The sequence below is a fragment of the Natator depressus genome, chromosome 9 (genome assembly GCF_965152275.1).
Source record: "Natator depressus isolate rNatDep1 chromosome 9, rNatDep2.hap1, whole genome shotgun sequence".
Classification (NCBI taxonomy): domain Eukaryota; kingdom Metazoa; phylum Chordata; order Testudines; family Cheloniidae; genus Natator; species Natator depressus.
In genome coordinates, this window is record NC_134242.1 from 12400468 (window position 1) to 12414713 (window position 14246).

The 14246-nt window shown below is 43.6% G+C and overlaps 1 long non-coding RNA gene across 1 annotated transcript; it reads right to left on the reverse strand.

The window, feature by feature from the left end:
- Nucleotides 1–1576: 1576 nt before the first annotated feature.
- LOC141993644 (uncharacterized) lies at nucleotides 1577–13060 on the reverse strand. Its single transcript, XR_012640917.1, has 3 exons — nucleotides 12984–13060; nucleotides 3099–3181; nucleotides 1577–1642 (listed from the first exon to the last, which is right to left on the reverse strand). It is a non-coding gene; the product is annotated as an uncharacterized LOC141993644 (long non-coding RNA).
- Between the last annotated feature and the right edge of the window lie 1186 nt (nucleotides 13061–14246).

The window sequence follows — 14246 nt, forward strand, 5'->3', positions numbered from 1 at the left end:
AGCTCCCTTCTGTAGTGCCTGCATCAGAGGCCTCCTCCCCATCTGGATACGGGGCTTTTAGGGCCCCTTTATACTTCTCCGGCCTTTTTATGCAGGGTCAAGGGGCTGCATAGGGAGTGATGATCTCACCCAGAGACTCCATAATCATTCCATGAAGTTTATCCCCTGCCCATGTGACATGTAGGGGATTTGTCCAAATGCACATTTATCCAACCACTGCTAGGGTCTGGCATTGATATGGCTGCTGGCCTCTTTTAAATGGGGCTGGGTGTGAATGTAGCCATTGAATGCACATATTAAGCTGTCTTGGTAGTACATATCTACACTGCTATAGGTCTGTTCTGGTACCTCTTCTACATCTTCCTGGGGAAATTTCTGTCTCTTCTCTCTCTCACACACAGTCTTTGATTCATGAGCAAAATGATTTGCATTCTTGCAAGTATGAGGTGCAGTTCCAGTCCCAGGTGTATAACCTCAAGGGCAGTAGCAAGCTAGGGTTGTCATCACTTCAGCCTAGACCTAGCATAGCAGGAACTCCTGAGAACTGTGTGTAACCAGCAGATTCAAGGGGACTCTGAGTGTGGTGAGAAATGGCAGGAAATGCACACTCAACCCCGCCAATCTAGCACACAATTTAACCTTTTGTGACCTGAACCACACTTTTTGCCCGCTCAGTATTTACAGCACACACACACACATTCATTAATGTGTCACCACGGCTGGGAAGAAGGTCACAGACAATGCATGCAAAAACAGTGTTGCCAATTCTCACGATATATATTTTCAGTGCAAGGAATCATTTTGACTAAATTTTGTTTTTTAAAATAATTTGGAAATGTAGTGTTTCGATAAAGCACTTTGTTACAGGAATAGCACATTTTGATATTTCATTTTGAAACAACATTTCATTTAGAAACTAATCTTAATATCAATTATAATATACCATTAAAAAAGTCCATATCAAAACAAAACATTTTGATTTTATCGAAACAGGGTATTTCAGCTGACCTGAAATAATTTCATTTTTTAAATATGTTTTTCAAAAAACTCATTTTGCAGGATTTTTGTTTGTTTTTGTGCCCATTCAGAATGAAAACAAAATTCAAAATGTTGGAATTTCCTGCAGAATGGAATTTTTAAGTTTGGATGACCTCTAGGAAATGCATATATAGTGCCAGATTCTGCTCTTATCTCCCAGAGGTAAACCCAGAGGAATTCTGCTGAAGTCAGTGGAGTTAGTCCAGCTTTATACTGATGTTAATGAGATCAGAATCTGACCAGTTGGCTTCTCTAGGGTTGCATAGGATATATACAATTCCTGGTTGAACATGGTTCTTTGTTTGTTTGTTTTGTTTTGTTTTATTACCTAACAATGTGGAATGAAGAACAGGACCAAGCTGCAAAAGGGCCTGAGGACTTCACTTTAATTGAAATCAAGATTGGGAACATCCTTCCAAACCAATTACAATCCAAGGATTTTGCAAAAGCAGTGGATTTTCTGGAGTAGCTTTAACTCTTCATCTCTTACAAAGGGACACATTTTTAATGATTAATTTAAAGCAGTTTCATTTTATTCCCCGGTATTCAGTCTCCCAGGCACAAGAGATTCTAGGCACAATTCAATTAAAGCCATTAAATAGCACTAGAAAAAAAGAAAATACAGATAGTTATTAGAGATGGTCCTGAGCCAAAAGTTTCTGCACTGAATACAGATTAAAACTTTAATGAAGCTTGGGGATATTCAGAACTGGAAGTTGGTTCAGTCCATTATAGAGTTAGTGGACCAGCCCACAAAGTTTTGATCCAGATCTGAATTTCACTAGTTTAGAGGTGTTTGGATCCATTTCTTAATTTGGGCCCATCTCTACTAATTACAAGACACAATCTGAGGCACATAGAACACTTAACAAACCAAAATTCCATCAGCAAGTTGACTCGAAAGCAATCTCCCAGAATGGCCAAACGGGATAAATCGGTGCTAACCATATTTACTAGTAGAAGGAACATTGAAACTCTCATGTTCTAATTAAAATATCTGTTGGTTTCTTAGATCGTAGCTCTCTGTGTATGTTATGAAACAATCCAAACAACAATGCGCTGCTTAGCTAAAGATTTCACAACAGGACTTCTTTCTTCAGCTGTATTTTTCCAAACATGCATTTGTAGAGGCTCTCATTTCAGTGCCTTTATTGGATCAGTATTTGTATCACAGATGCCACACAATTATTTGCAATAAAAGAGACCATCCTTTAAGCCTGAGCGTGATGTTAGCAGCATTATGCTGCGAGAGTATTTTCCAGTGATAAGACTGATGCAACCAAGACTTTGAATTCTTCCACACACACCCCCACTCCACTTAAACTCCCCCTTGTGCATGTGTGTCTGGGGGGAGAGAGGGGAGGCTCCTATACTCAGGGAGGATGGCAGGAGCTGCTGGGGAGGAAAGAGGAAAACACTGTTTAGCCCTAGCAGGAAGATAATTGACCTATAGCCTGTAGACAACCAGTCTCAAAGCAGCCAGTGGCTACACTGAAGAGACTGTAGCTAACCAAGGCCCAGACTAGCCTGTCAGACAAAAGCTTTTATAGGGACACCAGGGAGAACAAAAGTAGCACATTTTGTTCCTTCATAATAAATCTTCCATCTTTATTGTGCTGAGACATTCTGCGCTTGAGCGTGCAGCATTTCTGAGCAATGCCCAATCCCTCCACCCCACTGAAACACTTGACAGGGACCCGAAGCATCAAAGCGTATTCGACTTGGTGTATCAGGCTGCAGGCTTTATTTGGTCTGAAAACATAGCTAGGCCCAGCTGTTCTGTGGCCGCTCTGTCAGCAGCAGTTCCTGGGTTAGGGAGCATAGCCTCCGATGCCATTGCTCTGTATTTTATGTGCACTAAAGGTAATAAAATAACCATTTCTAAATTTAACTAGCATTACATAATGCAGCTATTTATTACGTAAGGCTGCTGTTTATATTGCCTGGAATATTGATTGCTATAAAAAATGTTGTACAGCTAGAGCTCATATAAATTAACCTTGTTTTCTTTTCTTTTCTAAATGATCAATCAAAGGTCTAATTTGTTCTCATGAATTCACCTCTGCCAGGCATGCGAGGTACCAGACAGGGCATTGTTTACCATCATTCAGGCTTGCATTCAGCACGGAATCCGGCAGGGGATCTATAAGGATGACAATTGGATCATTATTTGAACCATTGCAAAAAGCAAATAAAGCAGACTAACCTGCTTTCTTTCAAATCAGGTTAATTTTTTTTCCCCCTAGGTAAAGCAGCAGTGGAAACCACTTAAGGACCCCAGCATTCTAACCGTATATCATCATTATTGCCTACTGTACATTGTGATGAGGTATTTGCCAATCATAGCACATGAAATGAGAAAATGAAAGACGTTTTTCTATTCTTTAGCCTTTTGGGGGGTAGAGAGAGAGAATTAAATAGGAACAGAGCTAACAGATCATGGAGCAAAAACAATTAAACAGTGCAGCATCAACACAACCATAGCTGCAACTCATGATGCAACTGCTGAACATGGTAGAAATATACTAATCATGGATTAAAGGGACCGATTTGTGTCTCATGAGTATTCATGGCTAAGACTGGATATGTGAGAAGCTGATGCGGGGTGGGGCGGAGTGAGATAGGTTTGGTGGCAAACATGAAAATATTCCAGCATCTGGGCAAAATTATGGCTTTTCTTGAATACGCCTCAGATGGGGGAATTCTTGCCAATTTTACAGAGCAATTTCCCTTATCCTTGCAGAATAAAACATTATTTCCCCCCCTCTACACACACACACCGGTGAGACTTGTCTGTCTGAAAAAAAATTCACCCAGAAAATTAGAGGATAGACCGAAAACATCGTATTTGCCTTATGGACCAGACCATGGTTGGCAACATCCCTCTGGTAACATCCCATAGCTGATGCTTCCAAAGATGAATCACCCTCATGTTGCACTTACTCCCCTGAGACAAGGACTATGTATCCTCCATACTACACCAGCTACACTGTCAGCATCCAGTAAATAGAAAACACTTGGCTTATGACTTCTTGGGATGAAGCCCCAAGACAGCCAGCAGTGCAATGTTCTACACAGGCGGAGGATTCTAGTCAGTTCCTCTATAGTTATCTGCTTGTGCTCTGAACTATACATACAAATGCTGGCACTGGTCATCATCAGCTGCAAAAAGACCATTTCTTTTCTTGCCACTTTTGGAGGAAAGGTGAAATTTTTTTTCACAACTCCAGAACAGGAAAAATCCCCTAAGAAGCCAGGGTAATAACAGGCCAGGTCATCTGCTGAAGGAAGAACTCACTACAAGGAACCCATCATGGAGATTTCTTTCCAGTCATTCAAAGAGAGTAGGAGGAGCTACCCCTATCTTGTGGAGTAGGCCGCAGGCCCCACCCCAACCTGGCAGATCTCCCAGGTTTTGCCCCAGCTCTGTTCCCCCAATGCCCCTCTCTCTTGGTTCCTTGCAGCATGGTTTCTAGAAAGCCATGAAACCTCTGGGTCCCTTGCTGGCCACAGCTGGGCTTGAGACCCTAGAGTGGAGGATCCAAGGACAAAATATGGCTGCCTAAATTCCATGGGACCAGAAGCAGCGCAACATCCATCCCCTTGCTTTTCCCTTCTTTCCCCTCCTTCACCTTCCCCCACTCTCAATGTCCACCCCTCATCCCCAACAGACATGAGAGAGGGAAATGGTTCTGCAGAGGTGGCTTAACCCCAACCACTTCCACACAGGACGGGAGCCCTAAGGCTCCTAACAACTTCAATGGGCATTAGATCAGGCCCTTGTTGGGTATCTCCAAGTGTTTGAATATGTTCATTAACACTACGCTCCCTATGATACAGTAGACCAGTATTATTTTCCTCTCTTTACAACTGGCTAAAGAGAGGCACAGAGAGGAGAAGTGACTTGCCTATGGTCCCACAGGGATGCAGTGTCCCTGAGTCTCAATCAACTGCTCTGACATTAATCAACAGTTCCATATCAGCAGGGTTTGTTCTTCTCCATCCAGCAGCTATGGCAGCAGACTTTTATAATCTTAATAAATCTACTTTTAAGGTTAAAGGAAAGCCCCTATTGGAGATCTGGTGTTTTCATTTTCAAGTCTGTTCCTTTTTTGGTTGGTTTGGTTTCCTTCACTAGCTAGAGTTTCATTACTGTGCAGAAGCAAATGTAAAAAAAAGCAACCCAGCAGTTTATGAATAAGAAGCCATCAATTTGCTGCATTGGTTGCTGGAAAGCAGACATATTCCAGCTAAACCCTGCCTACGATTAGTAATTTCTCTTGGGGGCAGCATTTCTTATGCAGACTGGTAGATTTATTATTATGTTCTTCAGACTTTTTATTAGCACATCTAGATCTCTCTACCTGCACCTGCTGGGTATGGGCCATATGCTCCCTTCTATTAAAACCAGAAGAGGAAAGCAGAAGCCTGCAAAACTTGGCACAGAATGGGGAAGGAATGACCCAAAAGCTGCTTTCTCCTCACCTTAAGCCTGTGGAAGGCCTTCCTCCCCAAGGCCTGAGGGTTGGGGGTTTCCCAGAGGAGAAAAGGGAGGAGCATGGAACCAGAGGAACATCCACTTTCCATGGCATCCTCCCCTTTGAGCTCAGCTATCTCTGCAGGACTTAATGCTGGTCCAAGCTACATCACTTCTACTCTGTGCCTGTACCATTGGAGGGGATGGTTTGTGCGATGAACCAATGGTAGTGTGGCTCAAGAGGGAGACATGTTGCTATGTGGGGGAGGGTAAGTCATTGCTAGAGAGAAGCCAGCATACTGCAGGTCTGTATTTTACTTTTCCCATAGAACCCTGTGGAGACCACATCAGGTCTCCCCTCCCAAGCCCCATGAGTGCAAGTAGGGTGGTACTTGCCAGTATGCAGTACCAGCAAGAGATTTTTAGTGGGTACAGGGTACCGGAAAGACTTGGGGCTAGCCCCGCCCCCCTGGATGGGGGAGGGGCTGTGCTCTTCTCCTTAAAGGAGCAGAGCGCTGATAGGGAGGACATTCATTATTTAAATGGATTTAACAGCACAATACATATGCTAACAAATAAAGGCTTTGTTTACGTTTTTTATCATATGTTTTGTGCTGTTACATTGGTCAGGAGTCCCCAAGGGGTGAGGGGGACGGAAGGTGTTTAAACAGTGTTTTTGACTCTGTTTCTCCCCATTGGTCTGAATTATCCATGACATCCATACTGCATCACATCAAGTCCAAATCATTAGAGGAATGCCTCTGCTTGGATTGACCAGAGGATGTTTGGATTCTGATGTCAGCCCAGTTCTGCAGCCTGATGGGAATCAGGAGTTGTCCCCAGTGTACACAGAATTCTTCTTTGCAGCCAAACTAGTCTAACATGCATTTTGTTAACTGGAACTGGAGCAGTAAAACAAAGAAAACAAATGGCTCATTTTCCAGCTCTGTGGGTGAGAGAACTGTAAATGAAGATTATTATAACGCCGGACACTGATGGCCTTAAACCAGCTGCCTCAGGAATCTGCCAAGAACTTTGCTGAAAATATGTTCCTCATCTTAGCAACAGAGCTAAGACTTATCACACATCTGCCCACCTTTATTCGAATGAAGCTCCTTCTGATCTGACAGCTCAGGCATTGTCAGTTTCATCCAGAACAATTTACAAACTTGGAACCTAATCCTGTAAACCCTTAATCATTTTATCAATCCCATTGAAGACAATGGGACTATTTGCATGACTATGGACCACTTTTGTGGACTGGTAAGAGTTTCAGGAGTCTGTTCTGTTCCTATAAAGAAAGTTGATGTTAGGATATAGATATTCAGGCCTGTCTGTAAAGGCCTATACTCTAACAATTTAGGCGTATTCTTATCACTTGGCTAGTTATAGAGGTATGAAAGAAAGAATCAAAATCACTGTCTGCTGGTGTAAGGGCCTTCTCTTACTGTGACAGTCTGAGGCCCTGTTCTTAGGCTAAGACCTTTGGCTAAGCAACAGAGGCAGCCATAAACTGGGAAGCGACCGGTCACATCCTCACATTCCAACCTAGTCACATTGAAATAAGGTGCTATTGGGCTGTTAGGCATTATCAGGACAGGATTGTATTCCTATCGCCTCCAGAGAAACGGAAATGCCCAGAAGATGTAAAAGGAAACTTAGTTTGATAGCATCCTGTCTGGCAAGAACTCACTTATCAATAGCTGGGATGTGAAATCCTCATTTCTGTGTTTGTTCTATCACTGTAGTCCCCATTTCCCCATTGTCTGTCTGTATAATCTCTGTCTGGTTCTGTGATTGTTTCTGTCTGCTATATAATTAATTTTGCTGGGTGTAAACTAATTAAGGTGGTGGGATATAATTGGTTAAATAATCATGTTACAATATGTTAGGATTGGTTAGTTAAATTTCAGTAAAATGATTGGTTAAGGTATAGCTAAGCAGAACTCAGGTTTTACTATACAGTCTGCAGTCAATCAGGAAGTGAGTGGGTGGGTGTGTGGGGGGGTGGGAACAGGGAATGGGGGTGGGGAAATTGGAATCATGTTTGGCTAAGGGCAGGAATGGGAACAGGGACACAGGTGTAAGGCTCTGTGGTGTCAGAGCTGGGAAGGGGGACACTAAGGAAGCAAACTGGAATCATGCTTGCTGGAAGTTCACCCCAGTAAACATCGAATTGTTTGCACCTTTGGACTTTGGGTATTGTTGCTCTCTGTTCACGTGAGAAGGACCAGGGAAGTAAGTGGGTGAAGGAATAAGCCCCCTAACAGTTGAATCCCCCATTGAAATGCAATGTTTGGGTACAATACCATAAAACAATTTCGGATACAGTTCTACTTAAAATTTGTCTTTTAATAAGTCTTACTTATGCTGAAATGGCTCCCCACCCAACTCCCATATTCCATATAAACAGGCTGAATACTACATATGTGGGGGGGAAAGTGAGTAGTTAAGCATGTTGATGTTTGTATATACAAAGGGGGGTGTCAGAGGGGATGGGAAGAGCATGGGGGCCCTGGCTGGGGACAGGGAGGAGTCACATAGAGGGTCACATGGGGACGTCACATGCCCCCCCCCTTGTATCCCTCCCATGAGTGCAGTACCGGCAAGAAATGATTTCTGCTTGCACCACTGCCAAGCCCGTACACCCCGGCTGAGGGTAGTGTTCAAAGGTAATTTACAATGTGATCCTCACGGAGTTTGCTGGCTCATCCATACCCTTGCCATGGCTTTTATTGGAGGAGGGTAGGATCAGATCGTGCGCAATAGCATACCTACTGTTTGCTGAGGGTAAGCACAATGGAGCAGCCAAAGTATGACTACCGTCTTGGTCAACACACTAGTGATGGAACCAGGGACCTCCAGAGCCAAAGGTCTACTGCTACACCTTGAGCTAAAGAGACATGCCTTTTTAGCTGCACAATACCAAACTCATATCCTCTGCAGATTGGGCACAATGAGGGACCTGCCTACACACTTACCCGTGGGTTACATATGAGGGAATGGTGAATTGCTGGCTACATACCTGTGTTAATGGGTGAGTGAAGCACAACAACGTGGAAAAAGTGGGGCCTTCCCCCCCCCGCCCAATTTTATAAAGGAATATGGGTTCTCAGACGTATAACAAGGGTGCTGTCCCATCTCAGCAATTTGGGGCATGCATCAAATAAATGACAAGGAATATAGCTCTTAGGAATCAATTGTTTGCTCAGAGGCTAGATTCCACAAGAGTCAGTATCTTCTGTGAATAACATCTGAGGAGTCTGGCTAAAGATCAAAGGCTTGGAAAGAAAATGGGGGCTCTGGAGACGAGCAGATTATTGAAGAAATGATCAAATAAACCAAAGCATTATAGTTTATGTGAGATGACAATAAGAGTGGGTGGAAGTGGAATGGTATCAGATTACAGGCTGTCCCCAAGAGGAATGATCCCAGAGACCTGGATGAGTGCACAGCAAAATGAATTACAGAGACTGTGGGTCCACTGCACTTTACAAAACCTGTCAGACTTGATGCTGATAGTTCAGTGTTTATCAACAAAGGAGGAAGGTAATAAAGTTACTGGGCACGTTTGTACTTATAATTAGCCCTGGCACTGAAAATCCCAAATAGATGCTTCTGAAAGCGGCCAAGGATAAGTCCACATTAATTTTTAGAAAATCTGTCATTTCCTTTTTTAACTTCGTGGTAACTAGACACTTGACACTGAGGTGTCTGATTCCCCTCATCCTTGTGCTGGAGAAAATCAGGAGTAGCCCAACTGAAGTCAATAGACGTATGCCAGTATAAAGCAGAATAAGTCTTAAAAAGCCATACATGCATGTGTTAGACTGCGACTATGAATTGTTCCACCCTACTGATCTGAAATGGAGTTTAGGTGGCATAACCCTGCCTGATGTTCCTCGGTTCTTTTGGCTCATGCCTGGGCCCCCACTGGTCTCTTCCAAAGCCCCTCCCTTTGGGGCAGAGTGCCCTCACCCTCACTTCCCTTTCCTTTCCTTGAGTAGCTGAGACTGTTCTGTCTTTCCTTCTTCCTCCTCCTTTGAACTCTGATGCTTGCGCTGCGGGATGTCTCACCGTATTTGTCTCCAAGCAAACAGCCTATGCCACAAACTTCAGGCATCTTAAATACAGCGAACTTTGACATGGGCCAGAACATAGGGAGAAAAAATTCTAAGAACATAGCTAGTTATGACCTGACTTCATTTACAATCCGCAGGTTAAGCAAGATAATACTCTTACTTGTAAGGACATCCATTTGTGTTTGTTTTTGTGTAGTGGGATGGGTGCATTGTGTTTCTCTTTCTCTCAATAGCAGAAAGATATAAATTATTTTGTCCTGCTGTTTCATGACTAGTTCCTCCTTATGTATGGTACACTGCGCCCCAGCTCTGTTAATCCAGGCTGTAACAGGCTCATCGACCTCCATATGTGGCTGAGCCACCAAAAGAGAGAGACAGAGCACTGCCCCCAACCAGAGAAGATCATCCCATGCTTCATAGCTCCACCCAGTGCAAATCTTAGAGCCCGAGCCTCATGTGGAACCCACGCCCACTGTTGATAGATCTTTGCAGCCACCTATTAAAGCTCCCCATTAACATGTTGAATATTACCTCATTCTTACTTTGGACCTCAGGAGACAATTTCTCACTTACAATCTTTTTGATAATACTTTGTAAGCACTCCAGGGCAGGGAACGGGAGACCTTGAACCTGGAAAAAGGTCTCCACCCCGTCCCTTTTGGTGCATCTGAGTGAACATCCTCACTTGGCCTTCTGGCATATTAATAGCTTTTTCCCCAACAGGTTATCACTATAGCTGTCACATAGAGTTCAATAGTCAGTGCCCCATAAATTCAGTGCATCAAAGGTCATGTAGTTATCTGATACAACTGACTTCTCTCTCACCACTCCTTGGAACATTCTTACAGTAAATCTGGGAATCCTAACCTAAGTACAGTTATTTGTTATCAGGGATACTACAATATTTTTGACATGCTGCTAAAACTAAGAGATGGTTTCTACCATTAACATAAACATTTTCTTATACTATTTGCTGTGTAGCAAAAAGAGGAGCAGAGGAAGTGTGTAAAAGGAGCTATTCTAAGGTGCAGAGTGGATTCTGAGCTCCGTAACTCTAGAAAAAGACATCCCTGGGCCACAGCCTTTGTTACATTACAACTTAACCTCTGGGGTAAGGGAAAGGATTTGAGCTGTTTGTACATCTGACTCCTGAGAAAATGTGAAAGCTGAACTTTTTGTTGGCGTTTCCATAACTTCCCTCAGACACACGTCTGCGTTCCTTTGATTTGGCCTGTATAATCTCATGCAGTGGGCTGGTCCATCCCCCTGGGATGTGTGGGTGATTACATTAGGACTGCATGGGAAGAGGTTGTGCCTTGTTTACCTTTGGAGCATGAATGTTAGTTTGCAGTCCTGTGTGCTGTTTGATTATCTTGTATTGCAGTGCTCTGTAGGCAGCTCTTGCATCCCAAGTCCTACCCGTTGATGCATTAGGTAATCTGTAGTGTGGGAGGGGCAAACGCCCTGCCACTTCATTGGTTATTTATACTGATAAATTAACTTTTTTCTGCTTACCATTTCCCTTTTTTTGTGAGGGGAGGGGTTGTTATGAAAATTCCAAAGCCTCTTTGAAGCCCTAGATGATGGGTGGTCAGTCTTCCACTTGTCACTACCAAACCTATTGCAATATACAACTGTACTTCAAAATCCCCACCAGCAATATCCCAAAACCATGTTTCTATCAGTTTTCATGTGTATCCCATCGTGACTCAGCACCTACACCCCACATTATAGCTGGGAAGGAACTCTAGTTGCACAGGATAGTTATAGCAAGCGTCTGGACTTAATGCCAACAAACCCAGCCACAGGGGAATGTGTCTGGGCTTCTATGATGTGCAGAGACCATAAATCAGGAAGCTGATCCCTCCCATTGCTAAGCTTTGGACATAAGCACTGAGTCCAGACATGCCGTGGGACCCAGAAGAGCAGGAGCCTGTGTTATGGGGCTCAATACAGGGGGGAAGTGGGTGAAATTTAAGGGCCTGTGATATAAAAGAGGTCAGACTAGATGATCCTGTTTGGCCTTAAACTCTCTGAATCCATTTGGAGTCGGAGCTGGTGTTACATGGTATTTTGTGATCAGGCAGTAACAAGACTAGAGCACAGGTCTCTGCTGTGCAAATTATTTTGCTGTCCACTAATGAGGAGCTGGTCCATCCCTGACCCTTTGGTTCCTCTGGTGTGGTATATCGGTCCTGCTGCTCTGCTGTACCCCATCCCAGGAAACAATTCTCTGAGAGGAAAAGAACGCCATTTCCGGAACCAGTGAGATCTGTTCCTCCAGCAGGCAGAAGGTCTGGGGACCAGCTACAACCAGTCAAGGCCCAACAGTCTGAAATATAAGGAGCTGCCTGCTATGAGCAAGACAGTTCCTGGCTGGAGCCGGAGGAGCAAGTAAGGATGCTCCCTAGACTACAACCAAAGGAACCAGTCTAGAACAAGGCCCATTGCTGGCCATAATCAGTGGCAGGAGTTCAGAAGAAACCCTGCTGATTCAATTCCAGAGAGGGAATTTAGTTCAGAAGGGTAAGAAACTATTTTTTTTATAATTGGTGCTGATGGGCAAGGAACTGCTTCTACCTTGAGTCTGTTATATCCCAGAAGGGGTTTTGGATGTGTGAACCAGCCTCAGGGCTGAGCCACTGAAGACCAGTAGAGGTAGTCTCACAGTCTACAGCGGATGCTGGGAGCCAAAGGGAACAGCAGCACAATGCCCCAAAAGTGAGTGTAACCCACCACAGTTCCCATATTTAAATGCAACAGTTCCTGACATGATGCCATGGGGTAAATATAAATCACGCTTAATCTGCAATATCCCTGCCAGGCTAGAGACCAAAAAAGGATTTTGTTAAATACTTATTATCTCTGTTGCTGCTCCTATGTTTGTCTGTCCCTCCATGGTGTTATAAGAGGGCCCGGTATGAAATTCTCCATGGTGTACCATTGCATGAATACTGCTCAGTGTATTATGGCAGTTTTAGGCCTTCCTATGAATCAAGTGGCCTCTCTACTGTCAGACACATCTTACCAGACTGGATGGACAAATTCTGCCATAGGGCAATCCTATGTAAAACAAATGAAATGTAGATTAATAAGACAGCAATTCTTCAGGACCTTCCTTCCGAGAAGGTTAGGGTGCTTTGCAAACAATGGTGAATTTGGCGTTACAACACCCCTTTTTACAGATGTGTAAACTGGTGCCCATGCAAGTTAAGGTCAAAATTGACTTCAATAAGAGCTGCAGCACCTCTGCAAATCAGGCCTCGCATTTAGTGTGCCTAAATGTGGATTACTGTCCCCAATTCCTGAGCTGCTGAGCACCCAGAATGTTAGCTGGAGTTACTGGCAGCTCTAGTGCTTAGCATCTTTGAAAATCAAGCCATTACCTTAGGCACTGATGTCTGAAAATGTTGTCCTTCTCTTAGTGATTGGTAGAGTAGGAAGCAGAACCCGCGCTTCATAGTCTTGCACCTCATGTTGTTATTTACATCTGTCCAGCTGGGAATGGTGATGTTCTTTATGCCCTTTTTGAACAGGTGTAAGTGATGAGACAAGGGATCAGCCAGGCCCAATGTTTCCAGATGCCAAGTTCTGCATCTTCACCACAAAACTATTCCCTTTCCCTAGGCTGATGATCTTTGAGGATAAATAAATAACTTAAATTCATAAAAATGCATCCTTGCAACACAATTTAAAGCCACATTGATGGGAGAAATTGAATCCTAAAAATGAGACCAGTCTAAGAAACAAAACCAATTGTATTTTTACAGGACTTACAATTGACTAAACAAAACAACTGACCCCGCTACCATAAGGCCTTCCTGGAACAGCTCTATCAAACCTCCACGTGATCAGAGCTTGAGCGTCCTACTCGAATCACTGCCATTGCAATGAAGCAGGAATCTCTTTTGTGACTTATATACATTAGATTAAAATGATTTAATGATAATGCCTGTGATGTACCGGTGTGTACAACATACCTGGCACCCACCCTTTTGCTCAGGTCCAAACGGTGTACAGAATGCAAGGTTGAGAAGGGTTTATTTTCCTTATCCCCACAAGATCCACTCTAGAAGAAATTAAATCATGTTGTTTTCTGTTTATTTGCCTCACAGTCTTCCTGGGTTTTGCTGCATCATTTAAAAAGTAAGGTGGACAGCTGGGCTATTGTGAGAAACTGCAGGGTGTTTTTAAGCTGCTGCATCACAGTTCCCACCTTTAGCTTCACAAAGATGAAAATAAAGACTGCGGTGTTGGGGGGAGGGGACAGCGCACTGTTTCCAATTAGGAAGAGACCTCAGTTCATTCCATTACTGCTGGCAACCACGCTTAGTTAAACTTGAACTAGTTGTACTGCTATCTCAAGGCTCTGACTCAGGAAAGCTTCCCTGTTCAGTAAAGCACTTAAGCACATGCTGAAGTCAATGAGATTTAAGCACATGCTTAAAGATAATCACCTGGTTAGCTGCTTTCCTGAAGTGGGGCCGCTAAGCCTGTTAAAGCAGAAAGGTAGAGTCAGCTCCTTGTTCCCCTGTCCTCTGTTGCCACAGATTGACTTCAGCCTCCAGGCACTCTCATGGAACTCTCTCTCTGGATGACTAAAAGAAAAGGAGCACTTGTGGCACCTTAGATACTAACAAATTTATTTG